The 27,501-nt window shown below is 36.0% G+C and overlaps 1 pseudogene; it reads left to right on the top strand.

The window, feature by feature from the left end:
• The first annotated feature begins 211 nt into the window (after positions 1 to 211).
• LOC149258876 (glutamate synthase 1 [NADH], chloroplastic-like) lies at positions 212 to 16,550 on the top strand (annotated as a pseudogene).
• The last annotated feature ends 10,951 nt before the right edge of the window (positions 16,551 to 27,501 follow it).

Here is a 27,501-nt window from a genome sequence, read left to right as displayed (position 1 = left end):
TATTTTCCTCAAGCATGATTTTGTTTTACATGAAAGTTATGTTTAGAAGAATACATACTTTCAAGATGTATATTCAAGCTTGAACCAAAGGAATGAAGTGGAAGAATTTTTTTACCATTTGCATCATAATGTATTGTATCATCTTGGTAATAAGGATGTTGCTATTGATAGTAACATGGACAAAGCCAAATATATCATTGAACGACTCCAAATGGTACATCAAACAGTGCAAGAACAGCTTGAAAAGGTTAAAGGCAAGTACACAGAAAAGCACGACAAAAATCGTGGAGATCACACGTTCCAATTTAGTTATCAACAGACCGAGATTGGAAAGGTGAGGGAATGGTACCCTCACCTGCTAAACAATTGAAAGTGATCCTTTTGGGGTCCAAAAGGCTTCTAGTGGGGAGGAGCAATCAGGTGCTCAAAATTAGGCTCAAAAATTAAAGTGTTGGAATCTTGTTAAACTTAGCTTCAGATTGAATAACTCATCATTATAATTCCAACGATGTGAACGACACTCAAATATGAGCTCCTATGTAGAAGTTAGAGCAAGTCAAAGTTCAGGTTTGACTTGCTCACATGGTAGGATTGGATGATGTGGCAAGTTTCATTAGCGAATTGGGAAGCGCAAAGTGGCAGGCCACCATTGGTCCCTGTATTTCGCAAATCGCATATCAGAGGCGGGTCAGCATTACAAATCGGCCCCAGAGCAAGCCAGGGTGTGATGCAAGAATCGCAATCGCACATCGGTGAAGGGGGGTGTTATAGAATTGTCCCCCAATAGGATCAGGGTTACGATGCGATCACACATCACATATCACACGGCACTATAGAATCGGCCCCGGCAAGTTCGAGTTGCAATGTGATATCGCAATCGCAAATCGCAACAAGGTAGGACCCACATTCATAAGACCATTGGTACTCTGCGATTGCGATTAGCGAAAGGATCCTGAACGTGATACATTTATAGCCTGTAGTTTAATGTCCCGTCAGGTCCGGCGATATTGCAATCGTACATTTCGTATTCACATACCATAATACTCGCCAGACTTTGTTGATTACGATTTGTGATGGAGCTGCCAGAACCATCGCCTTAACCACCAAACCTAACCACTGTGTGACCACTTAGCCTTAACCACGAGAGAGGCGGGGAAGTTGAAGGGACCGCCAAGTTTGGTGGAACTGCCAGAATTAGCTCCATATAATGAATTTAACTGGAAATTAGACAGATTTGGAGGAGAAAATTGTGGAAAGACTGAGAGAAGTCATAAATAAGGAAGTTTTCCACCAAATTGGATGCAAAAAGAGGCTAGATAGCCATTTTTTAGTATTCTGGACTGATTGGAGCAAGTTTCAGAATAATTTGAGCATTGTAAACACATATTTTCACACTTTTGATAATAATAGAGAGGACCAAGCCATTGGAAGATGGACCAAGGAGATGTAGCCCAGGAGGGGTGAACTCACTTATCATTTGCTTGTTGTAATATGTTTTTGATGACGTTCTGTATATGTTTATGTTGTTGTTCAGTTTCTGCTTTATGTTAAATTGCTCGTAAAATTAACATAAAAACTCTTCATTTCACTTACAAAAATTGATGAATCCTTAACCACAATGAAAGCATTTTATTTATAATCTAAGGAAGTCTTAGCACTGCAAACTAATATTCTAAATCAGATCATTAGTGTAGATGCTTAAGTTGCTCTCTCAGGATAGATGAGGCATGATTTCCCCATTCTATTGTCATGTTTGTTAACACCTGATTTTTCAGGCAAGAGATGCTATAAGAAGAGTGTATGAAAAGAAGTGTCTTCAACTAAGCCACTAGGAATCCAAGTGAGCATCTTTTGAAGTGATTGATAAGACAAGGGATACAATAAAATATCTTCACTCAAGACTCAAGAGTCATGGTTTCCATTGAGACAGTTGACTCAGTATCAAAGAGAATCCAAAGATTGAGGGATGAGGAACTGCAACCATAATTTATGGAGTTAATACAAGGGTAAGTGTGGTTGTTTTTACTTATTAAATTGCATCTTATGTTTTGTATGGTTTTGTTCTTGGTCTATAAATGATAGCACAGTAGATAAAGTAATGGTTAGTGGTGTAAGTTTCCATGGGAATGATTTTGTACAATTGGTATGTATCACTTGCAAGGAGTGTTCATGATTGTGTATTTTTAAAATGTTTTTTCTAAAGACCTCGTTCTTCTCATGTCACCATATAATGTACTTTATTAGGTTACCATGCCACGATTTTTCCAATTAGGGTTTTCCAACTAGGGTCTACAGATAATTCAGAAACCATTAGAGGCTTTAGTATTGGTTTGAGGTACATATTTAGGTTATCCTGGAACAATCCATGGCCATTGATTCCAAGCAATAGGCTGGTAAAATATTGGCAACTCAATCTGGTCATTTGATCTCAACAATCTCTATTTAGTTCGAGACTTGTAGAAATATCATGCTGCACATGATCTCCTTTTCAACAACAATAAGATTGGGTGTAAAGGTTGCAGCATTTCAAAATTCATATAGATATCTGAAGGTTGATCTCTTGCTTGGTTCCCACATGTATTTTGTCTACTATACCTATGTTCTTATGTTATACTTGTGTTGTTTTCTTTCTTTGTATTATTTTTGGCACTTTCTAGGAGTTGCACTAGCACTCCCACATTGTATTCATGCTAGTTGTACTTTTCGTTGCCATAGCCCTATTTTTGTGGTCATTTGTTGGAAATTAGTAACATTATATTATCTTATATCAGAATTGGAAAATTTCATGATTACCTTATATGTATATTCCAGTTTACCTCTTTTGGAATAGAGTCTACTATTTATCTCCTTTAATTATAGCCAGCCATTTATTATGCATTTAAGTCCCTTAGTGTTTTCTTTAGATGTAACTCTTAGTTCCATTAACCTACTTTGTGGTCATTTGTTAGACACTGTTAAAATTATCCTATCCGGTGCCTAGCTTCTGCTTTCTCCAATAGCATGGATTTCTTTCATCCATATTTCTCTATTCAGTTTTAGCTCTGCACTTGTGATTGGGTGTCATCGTTTTGGCATTTTCTCAAACTATAATGTTTATGAACCAAAATTGAATGCATTGACATCAAAGTATTACCCATGTCATGGGGAAAATAACATAGTTTTGGAAAGTAGTAGCAACTATATAAATGACAAAAAAAAAGATGTTATGTGGAGGAAAAAAGTTCATGCATATCCAAAAATATATTTTCTATTGTCTCAAGTTGTAAAAATATTTTTGGTCAATTTGTAAAAGGGAGTGTCTATGGTTTGGAAGAATTCCTTAGGTAGAAAAGATTCTATCACCATATATGGTGAGAATATGCTTTGTTCTGGTGGTATGTTGTTAGATCCCTATACTACTAGTGTAACCCCTTATTGTTATTAGTGCAACCCCCTTATTATATTGTTGTGCCCATGTAGTCCCCATATTGTTATATTGTGTCCCATAGAAGACCACTATTGTTATTGTTGTGCCCTTACATTATTATTGTTATATCGGCTATGATTATATTATGACCCCTTAGACTTCTATATATAGAAAGGAGGTTTTGTCATTTGTATCATCCAAGAAATGTTCATTTGTGTAATGTAAAGGAGGCTTCCCCCTCGAAGAGGCTGATCTTTAAGTCGTTGATCTATCTTTTCTATATTTTGTGAGCTAGTTTCATAACATTTATGTGAGCTAGTTTCATAATATATATGGACTTACACTTATCTTGCAAGAACAAGTTAATAGAGAAAATTAGTGGGCATTAAAATTGTAGTTTTTGCAAATTTATGAGTTCCTGTCTTTGAACTCAACTACTTTCTAAGAAGCAGATTGTAGGGCAAGAAAGGATTGGAAAAAGAGATATAAGAATGTTGAACAAGCATAGAAGAACCGAAACATAATTGATAAGACATTGGAACATTTCACCTTCCTCATAATTGGAACATTGATAATTCCACCTTCCTCATTTTCTCCACCTTTCATGGTTTGTTCATTTTACCAATAGTTCGTATGTAAGACCTTTATTTTCCTACTGAAAAACCATATAAAATTGTCCCTGAGCTTTTAATTAATTTCTTTTACTAACAGGAAAATTAAACATTAAGGGAAACTATTAGCATTTGCAAGGAGTCATTTTCTCCACCTTTCATGGTTTGTTCATTTTACCAATAGTTGGTATGTAAGGCCTTTCTTTTCCTACTGAAAAAAAATTAGATAAAATTGTCCCTGAGCTTTTAAGTAATTTCCTTTACTAACAAGCATAATTAAACATTAAGGGAAAAAATTAGCATTTGCAAGGAGGCAAAAAAAATGGATTGACCAATGAATGCTTTTTTATTCTCAGAGGTTCGGAAAAATTCACACTGTAGTGTTTTTTGAAATGGTGGTATTCAATGGTGAAAGAAGTTGATGCATGATTATGTTGGTTATCATAAACATGGTTGGGTGGCTGCAATGGCTAGCTTTAGTGAAGTTGTAAGGGGAACCACTAGTTTTTCTGAAGCGGGAATCACATGCATGGGAAATTTATCAGTTTTTATTACAAGCCTGTTAGGAGGAAGGCTTGATTTGGAGATCGGTGAGAGAGATGTTCCAGCCACCAAAAGAGGTCCCAAACTGAAGGCATAAGTGGGTTTATATTGAGCACATGTTATGCTCTTGATGTTGTTATAATATCAAACAACATGTCCCATCCTTCCATGAAGGAATTCATGAAATATATCTACCATGCCCATGATATAAACTCCATCTTACTCCAATTCCTTCCTTTAAATTCTACAGTAGTCATTGCAAACTCTAAAGATATGTGTATGTGGAGGACTATTTGGATGCATTGCCTTGGACAGAGGAAGAGACCATAGTCATGCTTGCTCATCAAATATTTGGAACTCTGAATGATTGTCTGATGTCATGTGCCTACTTCCATGTTTGTGTTTCCTTAGAAAAGAATGCCATAGGTACAACCAGGGTCGTTCACATGTGTAGAATGGGAGATTGACATAGGTGACTCAGAGGTGGATTCCCCTGCAATCTCTGAAATATTTGATATTGACCCAGAATTCATCTAGAAAGAGCTAAGTTATATCTACATTCCAATGAGTGGAGCAGACGATGATGATTGGATAATGTTGTTGATCAGATGTCTCAGGTCTAAATCTCAAATAGATATAGAAGCAAGGGTATTCAGTTCAGATATCTTGTTTAACTTAATTTCCCAGAGCGACAAAGGGTAGTTAATTTTAGTAGTAGAAGAATACAATACTGCTTCCTTAATTAAAGAAAAAATACAACACAACTTCCTTAATATTTCCAAGGTTCATAAAAACATTAATCAATATTGTACTCACTGGTTTGTTAAGTATGGATGGTTCCTCTAGCTCTTTATTATTCAGAAGGACGTGAGAGATTATGTTGTGGACAATAAAGGAATTGGCTTTGTTTCCAATGAATTTTTAGTAGTGCACTGATCAAGTGTAATGCCAATTGCACTTACTAATTGCTAAGTTTTAGAGGTTGCCTTGTAGGCATGAGATCCTTGCATTTAATAGTGAGTTCTATGAACTTGATTTGTTATATCAGTTGGACTATGCTTTTTGGGCTGGAAGGGCTTGAATTTTTTTAAGATTGGTATATGTGTGAGTGTGTGTCCTTTGTGTTATGTTTCGGGGATCACCATGTCACATGTTAGATACTCGTATTTTCATGTCCTCCATGTCATGTATACTCATGTCACCTAACTTAGGTTCACAACGAATTGGATAGATAGACCACTTTAACCAACAGAGTTTGGAGAGAAGGGTCAAAGGCTCAACCCACGAATGGTTGGATTCTCTGTTATACTATTCTCACAAATAAATAGAGAGTTAGGAAGGCCTCTATCCATATTTCCAAAATTTTAAAAATCCTAAGAATATCCTATGGTCCTATAAGATGAACATTGTGGACACAAACAAAACAAGCTGATGGAACCTAAAAGCCTGAAAAACAATCTAAGGATCTATATCTTAAGTACTATATCATGTCAATTATTTGACATGGGATCTCCTACTACTGTGGATGCCTAGATATATGGTTGTGCACATACATAATGCATGCATGCATAGTTTATGCATAGACCGAAATGTATTGCTTGAGAAAGGCATAAAGCATTGCATGGATAATGGTAAATTCCAGCTAGAAGTGAAGGAAATGCCACAAAATCTAATTATACTTTCTCCACTATGGAAAGGTAGGCCTAAAAGACACTAAAGATAGCCATCATATGGCTATAGAACTATGATGAAGGAATAGCACCATCATCAAGCTATTGCAGGCTATAAGGCAGCGATGATTGTAAGTGGTATTCACCATAGCAATGGGGACCTCTCATGGAAGAGTTAAACTGGTCATAATTCCTTCCCTAACGGTGTAGTGTGGAGTAACAAGGAAAATCTTAATGGTAATATACCCCTTGTGCTTCACTAAGATTGTACAAACTCTTCTTACTCCTCTGTAATGGGTTTCTCTCCCGTGCTATGTTTACCAAATATGGAGGCTAATATTTAACAATGTGCAACATAGCTTATCCTAAAAACTAAAACATGGAAAGTAGTTGGAAAAGATGCATGATGTTGAGGTGGTTAGAGACAAGCAGATGGCCACCCATAGAGATTTCTATCAGTCAATTTAGCAAGTGAATTTAATAGTGAATTTTAGCAAAGATCACACTGCCAGATTCCAATAAGAAAAAATCAGAAAAGGGGCAAATAATTTTTCCATTATCAAACTCCAATAAGAGTCCACACCAAAAGGCCAAAGCAGGGTCTTTAGTGAGGTCCCCAATTTCCATTGAGACAGACATGGGGGTTGGATTCTCTGTTATACTATGCTCACAAATAAATATTGAGTTAGGAAGGCCTCTATCCATCTTTCCATGATTTTAAAAATCCTAAGAATATCCTATGGTCATGTAAGATGAACCTTGTGCACTCAAACAAAACAAGCTTATGGAACCTAAAAGCATGAAAAACAATCTAAGGATCTATCTCAAGTACTATATCATGTCAATTATCTGACATGGGATCTCTAATTACTGTGTATGCCTAGATATATGGTTGTGCACATACATAATGCATGCATGCATAGTTTATGCATAGACCAAAATGTATTGCTTGAGAAAGGCATAAAGCATTGCATGGATAATGGTAAATTCCAGATAGAAGTGAAGGAAATTCCACAAAATCTAATTACACTTTTATATCCACTAGGGAAAGGTAGAAAAAAAATGAAATTCCATGAAGGTATTACATAATCTAGGTGCCTGGGAGCTTTTGATGGTGTTGAATTTATTTGAGCAATCTAATTCTGTAATTTCAGTCAATTTGATAGAGAATTTCAACAAAGATCACACTGTCAGATTCCACTAAGGGAAAATCATAAAAGGGGCAAATAATTGGTTCATTATCATACTCCAATAGGAGTCCACACCGAAAGACCAAAGTAGGGTCTTTAGTGAGGTCCTCAGTTTCCATTGAGACAGTCATGGGGGTTGGATTCTCTGTTATACTATGCTCACAAATAAATAGAGAGTTAGGAAGGCCTCTATCCATCTTTCCATGATTTTAAAAATCCTAAGAATATCCTATGGTCCTATAAGATGAACCTTGTGGACTCAAACAAAACAAGCTTATGGAACCTAAAAGCATGAAAAACAATCTAAGGATCTACATCTCAAGTACTATATCATGTCATTTATTTGACATGGGATCTCCAACTACTGTGTATGCCTAGATATATGGTTGTGCGCATATATAATGCATGCATGCATAGTTTATGCATAGACCGAAATGTATTGCTTGAGAAAGGCATAAAGCATTACATGGATAATGGTAAATTCCAGCTAGAAGTGAAGGAAATTCCACAAAATCTAATAACACTTTTATCTCTACTAGGGGAAGGTAGGCCTCAAAGACACTAAAGATAGCCATCATATGGTTACAAAACTATGATGAAGGGTCATAGCACCATCATCAAGCTATTGCAGGCTATAAAGCAGTGATGACTGTAAGTGGTATTCACCATAGCACTAGGGACCTCTCATGGAAGAGTTAAGCTGGTCATAATTCCTTCCCTAACGGTGTGGTGTGGAGTAACAAGGAAAATATTAATGGTCATATACCCCTAGTGCTTTAGTAAGATTGTACAAACTCTTCTTACTCCTTTGTAATGGCTTGCTCTCTTGTGTTATGTTTATCAAATATGGAGGCTAATATTTAACAATGTGCAACATAGCTTATCCTAAGAACTGAAACATGGAAATTGGTTCGCAAAGATGCATGATGTTGATGTGGTTAGAGACAAGCAAATGGCCACCCATAGAGATTTCTATTAGTCAGTCTAGCACATCTTGAAACCTTTAACATCTGAGACATGCAACTCTTCTTTGCTCCTCAATTCGGTTGGCTCTGCAGTGCTTTCTGTCACTCTGTTTCTGCTTGGTATTTAGTAGGTTTGTCTATTTTTGTGGCATATGTAGGTCTTCATACTTGTCAATATGAGTCGGTATAGGATAATGGACCCATGTTTTGCCTCTTCCCCGTTTGGCAAAAATAACAGGAGGCCAAACTAGTGAAAAACGATAGGAATTCAGAAAAAGTAATTTTGTTTAGATGAAATTCCATAAAGGGATTGCATAATTTGGGTGCCTGAGTTCTTTTGAGGGTGTTTAATTTATTTGAGCAACCGAAATTTGTAATTTCAATCAATTTAATAGTGAATTTCACCAAAGATCACATTGTCTGATTCCAATAAGGGAAAATCAAAAAAGGGGCAAATAATTGGCCTGTTATCAAACTCCAATAGGAGAGTCCACACCGAAAGACCAAAGCAATGTCTTTAGTGAGGTCCTTAGTTTCCATTGAGATAATCATGGGGATTGGTCATGTTTACTAGTTTTGTCCAGCAGTATGATGGGGAGTTTAGATAGTTGTTATCGGTATATCGAAATTCATTGTACATCAATTAAATCTCTCGTTCTCAGAAAAATTGTAAATCTCATTGATGATTTGAAAATCATCTTCTCATACTTCTGTGTGTATGGCTTCCCATCGACATTTTCCTTGAGTACTAATAAACAAATAAAATGGTCATCCTTTCATGAAATAAATAACAATAAATTCAAGTGAATTTTCTAACTTGGTTCTTTAGACTTTCTTTGTCGACGAAGAAAGTCTTTGAATCTTGTAGACCAGGAAAGTGTGTCTGATTATTTTGATGGATTTTGTTGCAGAATCCTAATCCAGGAGCTAGAATCAACATAAAGTTGGTCTCTGAAGTCAAAGATGGAGTGATAGCAAGTGGTGTAGTAAAGGTCTAGGCAAATCATGTATTTATTTCAGGACATGATGGTGGTACTAGAGCATCTCGCTAGACAAGAGTTAAAAATGTTGCGCTTCCATGGGATCTTGGGCTAGCAGACTCATCAGAGATTGGTGGCTAATGACTTGTGTGGTCGTATTGTTCTACAAATAGATGGTCAACTAAAAACAGCAAGAGGTGTTGTCATAGTTGCTCTCCTTGGTGCATAAGAGTTTGATTTTAGTACATCACCCCTTATCAGTCTAGGTTGAGTCATGATGCACAAATGTCACATTAGAATATGTTTGCTTGGTATTCTACTCAAAATCCTATTTTAAGGGAAAATTTTGCAGGAGAACTAGAACATGTCATTAATTTCTTCTTCATGCTTGCTGAAGAGGTTTGTGAACTTATGTTTGAGATGGGTTTCAAAATTGTAAAGGATATGGTCGGCCATGCAGATATGATAGATATGGATAAAGAGGTTATAGACAATAATGAGAAGCTTGAAAATGTCAATCTTTCTTTGCTACTTCGGCCTATAGTGGAGATTCACCTAGAAGTTGCTCAATATTGTGTTCAAGCCCAAGATTATGGTCTAGATATGGCCTTGGACCAAGAGTTGATCACGATTTCAAAGGAAACTCTAGAGAAAGGTATACCTTCTTACATGGAGATGCCCATAAGGAATGTCAATAGAGCTTTTGGTACAATGCCTAGCCATGAAGTTACAAAAAGATACAATATGACAGGTTTACCCACAGACATGATTCTTGTAAAATAACAGGCAGTGCAAGTCAGATCCTTGGGGCATTCCTTTGTTCAAGTGTTACCCTAGAGTTGGAAGGGGACATAAGTGATTATGTTTGTAAGGGTTTATCAGGAGACAAGATCATGGTTTAGCCTCCTAGAAGACGCCAGATTGATCCTAAATAGAACATTGTCATTGGGATTGTTGCTCTATATGGGGAAATAATTGGAGAAGCATACTTCAATGGCATGGAAATGGAGAGGTTTTGTGTGACGAATTTAGGTGCGAAAGAAATGGTTGAAGAAGCAGGAGATGATGGATGTGAATACATGGTTGGTGGAACTGTGGTCATCTTGGGAGAAACGAGGAATTTTGCAACTGGAATGAGTGGAGGTATTTCCTATGCTCTTAATGTTAATGGAAAATTTGATTCCAAATGCAATCTCGAGTTGCTAGACCTTGAAAATGTTGAAGAGGATGTCATGACACTGAAGATGATGATACAACAACACCAACGTCACTCTAACAGTTAGCTGGCAAGAGAATTCCTTGTTGATTTTGAATCTTTCCTCCCAAATTTTGTGAAAGTATTCCCATGATATTATAAAAGAGTGTTCCAAGAAATGAAGGCTAGGAATATTGTGAAGGAAGTAGAGGAGGCTAACTAGATGAAGAAAGATGCCTTTAAGGAATTGAAGGGGATGGCAAAACTTGCTTCAAATCAACATTAAAAAATGACAAGGTTTACAAGGTACATTTTCATGTAGTTCAACTCATTTTTTGTTTATTTTAATTTCAATTGTATAACATGTATATCATCATCAAATATTAACTCCATCATATAAAATCCTTGACTCTTTCAAATGATTTGACAATGTCATCAAATATTAAGTTGTATAAATGTTGAGTGTGATGGCTTGGTCATGGGGCTAACATTTCTATCTAGTTTGCAACAAAGTGAACAAAAAGTGGTGGCACAAAGACCTACAAAATTAGATAATGTAGTTAAGCACCATGGTTTTTTGATGCATGAGAGTGAGAGTGTTGCATATAGAGATGGTGTATCATAGATGAATGATTGGAAATAAGTGGTTGAGGAAAACAATCTAGGACCACTACTGAAGACACAATCAGCTAGGTGTATGAATTATGGAACCCGCTTTTGTCATCAAGTTAGAGTCCATACATGATTTATTTTCCCCTAATTATTTATTAAAATAGAAAGTGAAACATAATGTAGTGATACAATTCAAACTTCATATGTTATAACTTATATTCATTGTTTGAGTGTTTTCCTTTTTGTATATTACAAAGCTTCTTAATTACATTCCTTGTTCATGTATATTTTTTGTTTTGCTAGATTGTACACTTGTTTGTATTCTGAACATGTGAAACTTCTTCCTTCATGCAGGATAATAGTGGATGTCCTCTTGGGATCAAAATACCTTAGTGGAATGAATTATTGCACCAAGGGCATTGGATAGAAGCAATGGACCGATTGTTGGAAACAAATAATTTTTCAGAATTCACTAGACGTGTATGCCCTGCCCCTTGTGAAGGTTTGTGTGTACTAGGAATAATTGAAAATCTAATATCTATTAAAATTATTCAATGTGCCATCATTGATAAAGATTTCGAAGAAGGTTATATGGTTCCACGTCTACTTGAGAAGAGGACAAGGTATTTGTATTTATAATTCTTAATGTCATTCTTATGATGCTTATCATTCTGAAAATAATATGTATGTTTTCTATGATGTGGTGAACTAGATCTTGATATGGATGAGTCATTGGGTGTAGGAAGAAAGTTGTTATAGTGGGCAGTGGGCTAGCTAGTTTGGTTATTGTTGATCAATGTAATAAATCTCATGGGCACTCTGTCATTGTTTATGAACGTGTTGATCAAATTGGAGGTCTGACGATGTATGGAGTTCCTAATATGAAAAACAAACTTGATGTTATCCAATGACGTGTTGATCTGATGGTAGAGGAAGGTGTTAATTTTGTTATGAATTCAAATGTTGGAGTTGACTCTCTTTTCTCTGTGGAGAAGATTCACACCCAAAATGATGTTATGCTTTCGGCATGTGGTGCAACAAAACCAAGGTACACTTTCTATATTTGATTTCAATTCACATTTTTTCCATAGGATTCAAGGCCCTTGTTGTACAGTGTCAATTATATATGTGTGTGTGTGTGGTCGTAAATTAATGTGAATACATTTTGCTATGGAGTTCCTTCATTCAAATACCAAGAGTTTTTTGTGTTAGAGTCGATCTATTCAGCCCTCCGTCAGATATCAAAACCTCTTTTGTTGCATTTCATTTTAGGTGTCTCATTCAGCTCGATCATCTTCATTCCATTAGGAGCATAGATTATCTGACTAAGGGTTTCTTCACTCATTTCCCTCATGTCATGTACTTGTTGGTTCGTGTCTGATCATCAAAGTTCATCAAAGTCAATTTTACAGTCATTATGGATGGTCTTTTGGTCAGCCAAGAGTCATGTCAGTCATTAGGTCTAGGGTTTCGCAAATTTTGTCTTCAGAGTGTCCAATAATGTCAGCAGGCACATGAGGATGTCCCCAATAAGTTTTCATTCCAAAATTTTCATTATCAATAGTGCTCGAGAATGATTCTTCTTCAAAACTCTGTTTTGAAGAAGAAATCATCAAATTTAGTTTTTGTGATAAATATGTAATTTTTAAGGTTTTCAAGTTCTACAATTCTTCAGGCGTAGCCCTGGTCATCCTTTGTCGAAATTACATGCCAATCATCCCTGCAAAAATAGACAGAATTTCATCGTTCAGCCAAAAACCAAAGTGGAAGCAAAAACAGAGTTATGTGAAAGTGCCAAAGTCTGCAACATTACAAAAGTGGGTTTGCCAAATGAAGAATCAAAGTCCATGCCATAGGAGATATTCTTGTGCTTCAATAGTTCATTTACATGCAAGAGAGCAAAGAGAAAACAAAGCAAAGTGGTTGTGGGAGTTTTGGGTGAAAATTGCTCCAAGTTGACCGGTGCAGCGCACTGGGCAGGAGGCGTGGCACACTCACCAGGCGCGGCGCATTGGGCCTCAGTTTACAGTGTAAAAAAGCACGGGCGCAGCGCATACACTGGGCACGGCGCATTGGGCTGGATGCGCAGCGCACACAACTAGATAGCCCAAAAACTTCCAAAACTCCCTCCAATCGCCCAAAAATGCATGGATTCGCACTATTCCAAGTAGGTTGACCGTTTGTCATTGCTCTTTGTCCAAGTTTGATGATTGTTTGATGGTGAGTGTTTCATGGTGAGTGTTTAAAGAGATCAAACCCTGCCATTTGAAATTCCTCAAACAAAGTTGCTACCTAGGGTTTTGATTCACTGTTTTGCCACCAAGTTTATTCCCTTACCCCATTTTTCCATTGATTCCCTTATTCCCTAAGTTCCCCTACCCCCTAAATCCACTAATCCCCTATCCCAAGTTCCCATTTTTCCCAAATCCTAACCATAAATCCCCAAACCCTAATTATTGTCCCAAGAGCTTCATATCACCATTCAGATGAGTGTACCATCATTCAGAGGATTGGAATCATCATGTCAGGTTCTAATGGGTCATTTTACACCTTGTTCATACTTCAGTTGCACCTAAGCAAGGTTCATTTCCCTCTCCTAGGGTTTTGAAGCTAATTTCTCTTGGATGGTCAAATCATCAGCAAAATTTGTATCCTGATGTTCATACACCTTCCCCTATCCTTAATGTACCTTATTAAACACTTCCCATCACTGATATCCTTCAAATTCCTCATTTTCGCACAAACCCTAGTTTCTTGCTACAACTTGACGATTTTCTGGGCTTGGCATGTGTTTTGCCATTTTGGCCCCTTCCCCTCAGTAAATATTTACAATTCCACTTTCCCCTGCTTCCTAACATCCCTCCCTACTTCCAAGAATTTTCCCAAGAATTTAGAAGCCCCTTATCCCCTTCATTTCGCTTCATTTCGCTTCATTTCGACAAATCCCCTGTTCCACACATCAGGATAGATTTTACTTCAATGATCTTTATAAGCAATAAAAGATTAATTTGGGAAAACTAAGAGAGGTTTTTGTCCAAAATAGGCCAAGGAAGAAAAACCTCCTTCACTTTTTACACAGGTGTCATGGTTTTAAAGAAATGTCAAAGATACAGTTGCCTTGGAGAATTGATGCACCTCTAAAGTGACCTTGGGAAAATCAAGTTTTCTCGTAGCTTGGTTGGCCAAATGACTTTTTTGATGAGTCAAATGATAACTAGACACAAAGATATTTCCAATGAGCTATCATGAGCTCAATTTGGAGTTCAGTATTACCTTCAAAAGTTGACTGCAATAGCACTCTGCCTTGAGGCAGCCTCATTTTGCACATTTTGACCAGTCTTGGTAGATTTGACTTTTGACAGGGAAAATTAACTCCAAATTAAAAAAATTCAAGTTGGGATGGAAATTAGACTCAAATAAATTTCCAACGAGCTATCCTACGCCCAATTTGGACACCGGGAAGGCCCTCAAAACTGGTCTGAAAAAAGGCGCTACGCACAGAAATTATTAACACAGGGTTCTCTGCTCTATGTGTCGCGCCACATGGCGCTCGCTTTTTCTAGAGGGCTCAAAATCACAAAAACTTTGCATTTCTGGATTTTTCATGAGAATTTATGCTTTCCTATCTATGGCCAAGAAATTTGAGGAGGTTTTGAGCCCTCAAAAGGTCAAAAAACACTCAAACATTACCTCACTTAGTATTTTGACACACAGGAAGCAGTCTTGGGATATTGGATATTTGGAGGGGCAAATGGACACCAAATCCAGAAATTATACTTGGATTGGAAAGTAGACAGGCAGGGCTTTCCAAAAAACTATCATGAGCTCAATTTGGACATTGGGAAGGGCCTCAAAATCAGCCCCAAAGTTTCAGTACGCATAGAGATTTTGGGCGCAGCGCATAGAGAATTTTGGCCTATTTTTTACTCTTCAACTCAGAAATTCGCCCACTTTTGACTAGTTTTACTTTTTCATGTAACTCTTGATCTACCATGATGTAATTTCATGACCATGATGTAATTTTGGCACATTTTTACTTGTTTTAGTAGATTCATTCACCAAAAGGTGAAATGTGAGTGAATGAATCAGTTTCCTAGCATATAGAGGCAAGTTGTTTCTTTACCTATTTTTCAGTTCCTTGTTTAGATATGGTTGAAACAGCTCCTAGAATGATGAGCTCGACCCCTAGAGGCATGGGAAGGAGTTAGGCTTGTCTATATCATGTAATTTCTCAGTCATTTTCAGGGTTGGACACTTGGGATTGCTTGGCACTCCATTATACATCTAATTTCTGCATTTTTGGCAAAGGAAAGACTAGGGTTTTGCAGCACTTGTTGGGAGCCTTGTGGCTTTGTGTTTTGATGGTGTTTTTCTTCATGCAATTGCAAGTTCATTGATTTTTTATGTATGCCATTTCCCTTCTCTTTGCTTCTGAAATTAAACAAATTGAGTGACAAAGGTAGAATTCATGAGTTTGTTGTGCTCTGCCTTAAAATTTGTTTAGTTTTACATGTTTTCATCTGTTTGGAGAGGATTCTTCCAGCCTCTTTCCCTCTTCAGCTCCTCAGCAGTATTTTCTATCCATTCATTTAATCTAAACCATCAAAACTACTGCCTACCTTGCCCCAACCGGAACTCTGCAAAAATTTGGCCTCATCCCCAGACCCAAATTTGCCTTTCCCTTGATTCCAACAAAACCCTCAAAAAATCAAATAAAATCCTTGCACTTCATACCTAGCCTAACATTAGAAGATATTTCAGTCATCTCAAGCCCCATCGATTATCTTTTTCTGAGATAGACCCGGAGAGAGCCCTCTCCTGTCCTTGTAGGGCTAGCTACGAGGCTGAGTGTGGTTTGATGTTGGCCCTGGATCCTACCTTTTCAGCCTGAGGTAAATCTAGGCTCTAACATGTTGGACAATGGACTGCAATATGGAAAGTTTATTTCTGCAAAACAGAAAAGGGTAGTTGTCATTAGAGGAGGAAACACTGGAACTGATTGTATAGCAACATCCATAAGACATAGATGTAGCAATGTTGTGAATTTGGAGCTCTTTCCACAACCCCCCAATTCATGTACCCCTAGGAATATTTGGCCTTAGGCTTGTCTTTATTCATCTTCATCTAAATAAAAATGAGCTATCTATTATTTTCTAGCATGTTGTATCCTAGTACAATTCCATGATTATGGGTCTTTGTTCACTTTTTGGTAGTGGCCTAAGGTTTTCCAGGTAGATTATGGCCACAAGGAAGCTATTACCAAGTTTGGTAAAGATCCCAAGTCATATGAAGTGTTGAAAAAAAGGTTTATAGATGACGACAATGGAAATGATAAAGGGCTTGAATTGATCAAGGTAAAATGGGATTTCTTGGACTAGAACAGGTAAGCTATATTTTTCTAAGCATCAAAGTTGTTGCTAAGGTGATATAAAACTTTAAATTTTTATTAATAAGCACAATATAACGATTCGGGTCCAATCTGAATTTGGTTGACAACATTCATTGTTGGACTATGTTTTCTTCTTTGGAAAATTGAGTAATTCAGTGATATTGCAGCCCTTCCAATCCATAACATTAAATACATATCTTTTAAACATTTATATTTTGTGTCCAAAAGATACTAGACATACACACCATATTTTCTAGAATTTCTCCATTTACCTCTGTTAGTTCCAGTCTTTGCGGCCTATCACTGGGATCAAAATGGGCTCTTACTATGTCTGGTTTTTAGAGATGTTTTGCACATGAGTTTTAGTGCAAGTAATATCCTAAGTATGTCCATCAGAAAAAGAACAGAAAAATATTTCCAACGGTATATCACACTCCCATAACTAGTTTCTGGATCAGAAGATATGATCGAAATGAATGATTGATTCTTGGTTATGCATGTTTTGAGGTCATTTGCTACACAGGGGGACAAGTTTACTACAAAATCAGTTTCTGAAGTAATGGACATGAATCTTACAAAAGTGAAGAGGTTTTTGTCAATCACATACCAAATAACAATATCCTCCTTCAGTTTATGCACAGGTGTTACTATGTGGGAGATATGCAGCGATCTTTGAAGCCTACATTAAAACAAAACAAATTTTGCATTTGTTTTACTGTTTTAGTCATTGTAGTGCGGTGCCTTTTTACAACAGATGGAACGTAATTTTGAGAAACCCAAGGAGGTTGTTGTCAACAATGAGCCATATAACAAAAACCTCTTTCAGTTTATTCACAGATATCGTGAATTGTAATATTTGACTAGATCTTTACAGCCTATTTTTACATATTTAAATATTTAATGATTTCTTGTTTTAGAGATTATTTTGTGGCACAGATTCCAAGCAACTGGAAACGAATTTCCAAAATTTGAGAGAGGTTTTTCTCAAAAATGACCTTATCTACAAAAACCTCTTTCAGTTTTGTAACAAGTGTTATGGTTCAAGAGATATGAGTTCATCTTTGACCCCTATTTTCAAAAATTCGGTCCAAATTTAATGTAACTGTTTCTATCTTTAGGGAGATGGTTGAGCTCAACTCCCTTAGTACAGGGATGAGCTAATTGTATATATTTTATGAATTTCAAAGTGTAAAGGGTTCGAATTTTTCAATAGAGGAAAGCTGCTTTGGACTGTGTAAAGTTTTTTCTGAATATTATTTTTAATGGAGCAGTTTCTGCCCTTTAGATTTGGGATCCATCATGATGTTTAATGTGCAGCATGTTTTTCTTGTAAATTCATTTCCATGCTTTGTTTTTTCTGCTAATTTCATTACAGCATTCTCTAAGGGAAGTGTTAGGAATCCATCCACACACGATGTTCCTTTCACAATGATTATGTTGTTTAATGTAGTGGTTATCTTTTCAGAATCCATCCTCTATTAGATGCTCTGTTGAGTAATCATGTGCTTCACTTTCTCCTAAAGTTGCCATTGTATATCCATCCCCTGATTGATGCCTGCAGGGCAGCGATAATTTTCCTATTTTCTTCTCTCATTATATCTTTAATATGGTTGAACATTGCACTTACTTTGCCCCAAGTTTTCCGGCAAAAACTAGCCTCGATTCCATAGCCTAATGGTCCATTCTCTTGTTGTTTTCAACCCACAAATTTCAACCAAATCGTTCTTCATAGCTAGCCTAAGATTCACTTATTACAGCCACATTTTGTTGGCAAAGAGAGAGCCCTCTCTGGTCTGGTAGGGCTAGATGCCAGATCGAAAGCTTGGTCTGTGGTTACCTCAGGATTGCTTCTTCTCAGCCTTGAGGTTCATTCTGAGTGTGAACATATTGGCGTCGTTGTCAAGGACGAGGTGACAAATCTTCTCCGGGAAAGATCGTTCAAGTTGCAGATTTGATTATTGATGGTGGACAGTAGTCAAACATGTATTAAGGTTGAAATCATTCACCTGGTGACTCCATTGTTCAAGATCCCGAGCTTCAAAGTTCAGAGCGACTTCACTGCTAAAGAATCCAAATTTCAGATTAATCAGAGTTTCTCAACATTAGTATTTCATTGTTTGAAATTTAGTCGACTCACAGCTGAAGGTACAAATTGTTTTCTTGGTTTAGTTGCTAAAAGATTAGAAAATGAAATTGAACTATTGGATTTTCAAATTGAATCATATGATTTCCAAGATCCTAAACAATTCCTGGAAACTCTCCCTCCTCCCAAAGAAGAAAAGGTAAGGTTGCCCTTGGATGGTTGGATTGAAGGATGTTTTGATTTACAGCAAGGATGTGAGGATATCCAGCCGAGAGAATATATTAATGAGTTGGGGCAACAGATAGAATCTAGTTTTTATGATCCTATAGTAGCATATATGGAATATTTTCTTAAGTTGAATGAAAAACCAGATTTCCTTTTACAGAGCCAAAGGTACTATGTGTATATATTGCTGGTAGAATTTCCAATTATGTTCTGGTTCAAACACCATCAAACAACCACATCATTACAAAAACTTCTTGATTGGTTGATTTGGCACTTTAGTATCACTTGATACAATGATTTTGTAGTAGATTAGTGTAGGATAAGTGTGTAATAAGCTTGCTAGACAGACATCCTTCAGCATCTAGTTTACAGTTTGCAGTGTGTGATTTTCAGCGTTAGGTTTGCAGTTGTTTGTGACTGTATTGCCCAATGGATGAGGCACTTGTTCTACGGTGTTCTTGACACCTCCAAGGAGTTGCCATCCCCAATAAGGCCAATGTTAGTTCCAGTCTTCGCAGCCTGTCACCAGGGATCAAAATGGGCTCTTACTATGTCTGGTTTTCAGAGATGTTTTGCACATGAGTTTCAGTGCAAATCATATCCTAAGTATGTCCATCAGAAGCAGCTCGAAAAAATATTTCCAATGGTATATCACACTCCTGTAACCAGTTTCTAGATTAGAAGATATGATCGAAATGAATGATTGATTCTTGGTTATGCATGTTTTGAGGTCATTTGCTGCACACAGGGACAAGTTTACTACAAAATAAGTTTATGAAGTAATGGACATGAATTTTACAAAATTGAAAGAGGTTTTTGTCAATCACATACCAAATAACAAAAACCTCCTTCAGTTTATGCACAGGTGTTACTATGTGGGAGATATGCAGTGATATTTGAAGCCTACATTAAAACAAAACAAATTTTGCATTTGTTTTACTGTTTTAGTCATTGTAGTGCGGCGCCATTTTACAACAGATGGAAAGTAATTTTGAGAAACCCAAGGAGGTTTTTGTCAACCATAAGCAATGTAACAAAAACCTCTTTCATTTTATTCATAGGTGTCGTGAATTGGAATATTTGACTAGATCTTTACAGCCTATTTTTACAGATTTAAATATTTAATGATTTCATGTTTTAGAGATTATTTTGTGGCACATATTCTGAGAAACTAGAAACGAATTTCCAAAATTTGAGAGAGGTTTTTCTCAAAAATGACCTTATCTACAAAAATTTCTTTCAGTTTTTTAACAGGTGTTATGGTTCAAGAGATACGAGTTCATCTTTGACCCATATTTTCAGAAATTCGATCCAAATTTAATGTAACTGTTTCTATCTTTAGGGAGATGGTTGAGCTCAACTCCCTTAGTACAGGGATGAGATAATCGTATATATTTTATGAATTTCAGAGTGTAAAGGGTTCAAATTTTTCAGCAGATGAAAGTTTCTTTGGACTGTGTAAAGTTTTTTCTGAATATTATTTTTAATGGAGCAGTTTCTGCCCTTTAGATTTGGGATCCATCACGGTGTTTAATGTGCAGCATGTTTTTCTTGTAAATTCATTTCCATGCTTTGTTTTTTCTGCTAATTTCATTACAGCATTCTCTAAGGGAAGTGTTAGGAATCCATCCACGCATGATGCTCCTTTCACAATGATTATGTTGTTTAATGTAGTGGTTATCTTTTCAAAATCCATCCTCTGTTAGATGCTCTGTTGAGTAATCATGTGCTTCTCTTTCTCCTAAAGTTGCCACTGTAGATCCATCCCCTGATTGATGCCTGCAGGGCAACGGTCTTTTTCCTCTTTTCTTCTCTCATTATATCTTTAATCTGGCTAAACATTGCACTTACTTTGCCCCAAGTTTGTCGGCAGAAACTAGCCTCAATTCCATAGCCCAATGGTCCCTTCTCTTGTTGTTTTCGACCCACAAATTTCAACCAAATCGTTCTTCATAGCTAGCCTAAGATTCACTTATTGCAGCCACATTTTGTTGGCAAAGAGAGATCCCTCTCTAGTCTGGCAGGGCTAGATGCCAGATCGAAAGCTTGGTCTGTGGTTACCTCGGGATTGCCTCTTCTCAGCCTTGGGGTTCATTCTGAGTGCTAACAACCTCCTCACTCTAATTTCAATTTTTTATTTTGTTTGATAGATCATTGTAGAGAAGCTTGATATAGAAAGGGATAACAAGTCAAATTTCAAAGCCAACTTTGGTGATTCTGCAAGTGTTGATGGTGTTTTTGTTGTTGGTGACTGTAGACATGGATAATCACTAGTTGTTTGGGCCATTGCTAAAGCAAGACCAGCAATTTCCCAGATAGATAAATTTGTGATGAAGGAATACCAGTTGATCAAAACTTGTAAGAGAGTGAAGGACAAGGATAAGCGTCCAATGTTCACTTTCAAAACATAAGTGCCCCTATGAAACTTGTTGTAGAAAGTCATAATCCCAATAAAAATGGCAACAAAATGTCGAACAGGCCACTCACATGCCTTGTTATTGAAGTTGTGAAAGGAATCAAAGGTCGAGTGCTTTGCTTCGAGTGTCTCACATTGTTATTTATTAATACTAACAAGGAGGGTATTTTGGAAGCATTAACTGCCTGGTCCAAGGCCTTTGTGATGGAAAAAGGGTCTATACGAGACATTTCAGTCCCAATGGACATTTCATCATTTGCATTTATATCCCATTTTCTACCTATGTACGTTGGCTATAATGTTGATGTTTGAAATCCATAATTATTCCCTTGGAGGAGTGAAAATGCGGTTTCCTAGTCCTTTTTCTTGACATGGCACCTGAATTTTCTCTTAGGATTCTACATGGTGATAGATGTTTAGTGGTGCAAAAGGAGAAATGAATCTTTGAGTGTATGGAGGTAGTTGACAAGAGAAATTTAGAAAAAATATTTAAACAATGGATAACTTCTCTATTTGAATGACAGATCCAAGAAGGGCTCAAGATGTGCATGAACATAACTCCTGGTCCTACAACCATTGTGCAGGTTTGGTTTTATTTTTCTGTTTTTTATCTGTTTTTTTTTTAGTATACTATTTGATTTGGTTACTTAGTAACTTTCTTGGAAAAAAATATAGGGATGTCGAGGCACGTATTGCAATATTGTTGTCTTTGGGTTCCTAGATTGCAAAATCAACAGATGGTGTTGTACAGGATGTTTCTTCTTTCTTTGATGTGGGATTTAAAGAGAAGGAAAAATTGTGAAGAGCACACCTTTGTAGTTTGAAATTAGCACACCATAACTCAAAGATTTTGATACGGGTAAATATTGTGGTCTAGCTCTAATGGTTCAAAAGTTTCAAGTTATAAATGATCTTATATCTTTAAATATATTGTTTTAAATGAAATATGCCTATCTTGAAATTTCTTTTGAAGATGGTATTAATTGAATTAATTGCTTTGTATTTTTCAACCAAATGATACCTTTGGTGGAGCCATTGATACAACTTGGTAAAAGTGGTGCTTCTAAGCTTGCACAAAGACTAGAGGGAATGTATGCTTCGCTGCTTGTACCAAAGATTGCAACTATGGATATGAAAGCTAGTTAGTGACATATTGCTCGTACAAGGCTTTTCCTTTCTATCCATAAAATGGAGAGATAGATAGTCACCCATGTTCACAGGATCGATGGATGTAAATTAACTATACAAAAGATTACAAATAACAAAAAGATGTCAATATCTGGATTTTGTTCTTATCTCAATGTGACAATGGTTTGTTGTACTAAGGAGATCTATCTGGTTTGTCACTACTATGCGAAGTCACAAGTAGACTCTAATGTCTCAAGGGTTACAATTATTGTTGAATTTTACGTAGCAGTTGGTGCCTATGCTTGGAAGTGATCCTAACATACCCTTTTTTAAGAGTCTACTATATCATATCTCCATTACCTTCCTCTATATAAATTATGTTTATCCCTTATGGACTCATATGTTGTGTATCTTATTAGTATGTGTGTATCTTATAAATGTAAAATATATGAAGCGTTCTCCATTCTCCAGCCCTGTATGATTGTTAATATTTTCACCTTTGATGAAAACCAACATTGATCTCATGTGATCATCAACTTTCTTCTCCATGATAGTGTTGTTGTAGGATGTATGATACATTCATGCATCCTTATGTATGTTTGCTTGTATACGAGAGAGAGAGAGAGAAAGAGAGAGAGAGAGATGTGAACATTGGTATTTGTTGCTATTAGGAGTTGCACGACTACCGAACTTCCATGTTTGCGTTGGAAGTGGAGGAGAGAGGTAGCTCCCAAAGTGGTATTCTGAGAAAGGTGTGCATATCAATCATTTTCTATTATTTTTGTGCCATATCAGTTTCTAGGTTATGCTTACCTTGTGGAAATGGAAAAGATTGGATGTTTTAAGTTTGTAGTAGTTCAAGGTCTTCCTCTAATCAATGCTATTTGCAAACGAATTTCATGTTTTTATACATTTGAAGTCACCATGGTAGTTGGTTTGATTAATAGATTATTGACTACATCGTTTGCCTATGAATTTTGATAATATAGGTATATAGATGATTCTTAGCATTGAAGTGGTGAAAGGTGAAATTGCCACCAAAATGTACAGCTTTCAAATACGCCACTTTAATCATTTCAACAAGTTCCACTTTAAACTCTATTTGTATTTATATATTTTTTCAATATATTAATAATAAGAAATTTTATACAAATTTTAAAATAATATTTTTATTGAAATTATCTATGTAGAACCAGTTGCTTTTCAAGTTACTTATATTTTTATTTAATTAATTAAATTGCTTACTTCATATTTTTTTTCTTTTAAGATATTATATTAATTGTTTTTATTTTTTATTAAACTTATTATCATCAAGAACCAGGTGGTGGCAATGCGCAAAAAAGAAAAAGCAATGACATTGCCACCACATGGCTCTTGTTTATTATATGTTGCCTTTTTTTTTCCATTTGTCTTCACAAGTTATCGATAGTTTGAGGTTTTTAATTAGCGTGTAACTTAGTTGACATGATTGTGCCTAAAGCTTTTCCTGAAGGTTGAATACTAATTTCCTAAGGTTTTCTTTTTATGATGACCTTTTATTTGCTTTGTTTATATAGGGCATCTAGCCACATAATGGCCACTATTGCCAAACTGAAGCAAACTTGTTCGAGCTTCTTTCTTTTATGGGTAAAAATGACATTGACATTGTTGATGTTGAGGTATATGTCATATAAATCTTTTATAGTATATTTTAGTTTATATTCTAGTGTTCATCAGCTTTCATGTCTTATACTCTACATTGTATCTTCCTTCATTTTCAGAAGTGGAACTCAGTATTGATGGTAAGAAGCGGGAATTGAAGAAAGAGGGAAATAATAACATTGGAGCGACAAATGTAGAAAGAGACAGAGAAGAGAACCAGTCTAATGATACTCTTAAAGCCAATATCCTACATGAGACACACACATATAGACTGATGGTCAAATATTTAGAGTTGGTGAATTCGCCTACAATGCCTTGGAAATGCAATAATAATGTTCTGAAGTGATGAAACAATATTTCATGTGTAAATTGTAGTCCAACCAATATTAAGTTGGAAACTGATATTGTAATACTTACATTTTATATAATATAATTTATGTGGTTGAAATTATTTGTAGTTGTATTTGATATTATTTAGTATTGTAATAACCTATATAACTTTGTGTTTTCATATTAGATGATCGTGCACATTGTATGACATTTTTTTAATTTAGTTGCAAAATCATACTAATTAATTTATGTTGATTAATAATTAACACATAAAATAAATCTAAAACTACTTAATTAGTAGTTCATATTAATTGTTAATGAACACAAATAAAATTAATATACAACAACTAAATTAGTCATTTATAATTATTCTTAATGAAAGTAAATAAAATGAATATAAATTACTAAATCAGTCATTTATATAATGAATATGAAATTACCAAAAAATGATAAGTGACAATTGTAAATGATAAATTTGTGATTACAAATGAATACTAAATTTTGCATATATATGACTATTAGTAGTTAATTTACAGTATCTCATAACATGGCTGAAGTTTAGTCATATTTCTTTGGTCATTAATTGGTTTCAAACAATGACTAAAATCTGCATATATGTGACTATTAGTAGCTAATTTACAGTATCTTATAGCAAGACCAACATTTTGGTCATATTTCTTTTGCCATTAATTGGTTTTCTTGGGTGATCATGTAGTAGTATATTTTGTTGTGTATTTGGTCATTAATTGTGATAATTAATGACTAAATATACTACTAGACGATGAAATTGAAACAACCAATTAATGAATAAGCTAAATACGACTAAAAGTTAGTTGCGTTATAAGATACTGTAAATTAGCCATTATTGGTCACCGACTGAAAAATAGTCTTTTATATGCAAATTTTAATTATTTTTAGTAATTGATTAGCCATTTTGTACTAGTGCATGCAGAAAAAGCACAGTTGAAGAAAAGGTTGTGCATTATTTGCAGTACATATCTCTAGTGACAAAGGTAAGGAGGATGAGGATGCAGAGGTATTAAGAAAGTACCCAATTTTACAGCAGTTTCAGGATGTGTTTCTAGCAGAGATTTCAAAGTTGTCGCCTCATAAAGAAGTGGAATTTTCTATTAAGTGGGTACCAAGGGTAGCACTAGCATCAAAGGCAACTTACAGGATGAGCACTCCAAAGTTAATAGAGTTGAAGTTGTAGTTAAAGGAAATTCTTGACAAGAGATACATTAGGCCAAGTGTATCACCTTGGGGTGCATTGGTATTGTTTGTGAAGAAGAAGGATGGTACTCTCAAGTTATGCATTGATTACAGCAAATTGAATAAGGTGACCATTAAGATCAGGTATCTGTTGTTGAGGATTAATTACTTATTCGATGAATTGAAGGGAGCAACAGTATTCTCAAAGATTGATTTGAGATCCAGATATCATCAGGTACACATTAAAGAAGAGGACACTACAAGACAAGTTTCTGGATCAGGTATGGGCATTATGAGTTTGTTGTAGTTCCATTTGGTTTGATTAATGCTCCAGTTATATTTATGTGCTTGATGAATAGCGTGTTGTGTCCTTATCTGGACAAGTTTGTTATTGTATTCATTGATAACATCTTGATATATTCTGAGAATGAGGAAGAGCATGTCGAACATTTAGTGGCAGTATTGAGATTGTTGAGAGAGCATCAATTGTATGCTAAGCTCAATAAATGTAGTTTATTTCAGACAAAGGTGCATTACTGGGGACATTTTGTTTCCAATGAAGGCATAACAGTGGATCTAGAGAAGATAAGGGCTATCATGGAGTGGGAAACTCCTAGAAATGTGGAAGAGGTAAGATCATTTATGGTGTTAGCAAGTTATTATAGGAGGTTCATCAGGAACTTCTCCTAGATTTCATATCCTATTACGTCACTGCAGAGGCAAAGATAAGAAATTTGAATGGACAGAGGAATGTGCAACAAGTTTTGAGCAGTTAAAGCGGTTATTAACAAATGCTCCAGTGTTAAAGATTGCATATTCGGACAAAGATTTTATGGTATGTATAGATGTTTGCAAGAGAGGACTTGATGGAGTCCTTATGTGGGAGGAACAAGTAGTGTGCTACGAGTCATGGAAATTGAATGAGCATGAGAAAAACTATCTGACTCGTGATCTTGAGTTAGCAGTGATCATTCATGCGTTGAAGATGTGGAGGCACTATCTTCTTGGTAGGAGGTTTGTATTGATGAGTAATCATAGTGGTTTGAGGTACCTATTTGACCAATTAAATCTGAATGTCAGGTAAGCTAGATGGTTGACCATGATCAGTGAGTTTGAATTTGAGATCAAGTACATTAAGGGTAAAGAGAACAAGGTTGTAGATGCTCTTAGCAAGCGGATACAAGTAAAGCACATTAAAATGAGTTCTTATTGGACAAATCTACCAGATCAGAGATTACAAACAGGTCAGCAGGATAACATGTACTTGGAACTCATGCACAAGTCACAATAGAGTACAGGTAATGGTATAGGTGCACAGAATGTGTACTATCATCTCTCAACAGATGGCTTGATCAAATTTAGGGACATGATATATGTGCCAGACAATAGTGAGCTCAAAAATATTATCTTGAAGGAGTTTCATGTGAAACCATATTCAAGACACCCAGGATATCAGAAGACATTGACTGCAGTGAAGAAATTTTATTATTGGCCGAACCTGAAGAAGGATTTTCTAGAGTTTGTGACTAGGTGCTTGGATTTTCAATAGGTGAAGGTAGAGTGTAAGCACCCAGTTGGATTAGTACAACCGATTCTGATTCTAGAGTGGAAATGGGAGGTCATTTCCATGGATTTCATTACAAAATTGTCGAGGACATCTAGAAAACATGATTCCATCATGGTTGTGGTGGAAAGCTTGACAAAGATATCGCACTTCATTCCAGTGAAGTCCAATTATTCAACCAGTGATGTAGCATAGGTATTCATCAGAGATGTGGTCAGATTGAATGGTGTTCTAAAGAAGATTGTTTCAGACAGGGATGCTAAGTTCACTTCTAAATTGTGGAAAGAGTTGTTTGTAGGTTTGGGTACAGAGTTGGCCTTCAGCAACACTTATCATCCGCA

The sequence above is a fragment of the Pinus tabuliformis genome, chromosome 6, assembly GCF_031772625.1.
Source record: "Pinus tabuliformis cultivar Carrire ecotype Pingquan chromosome 6, CPIR1, whole genome shotgun sequence".
Lineage (NCBI taxonomy): Eukaryota > Viridiplantae > Streptophyta > Pinopsida > Pinales > Pinaceae > Pinus > Pinus tabuliformis.
The sequence above is the reverse complement of the archived record's forward strand: the minus strand, read 5'-3'. Positions and strand labels throughout refer to the sequence as shown.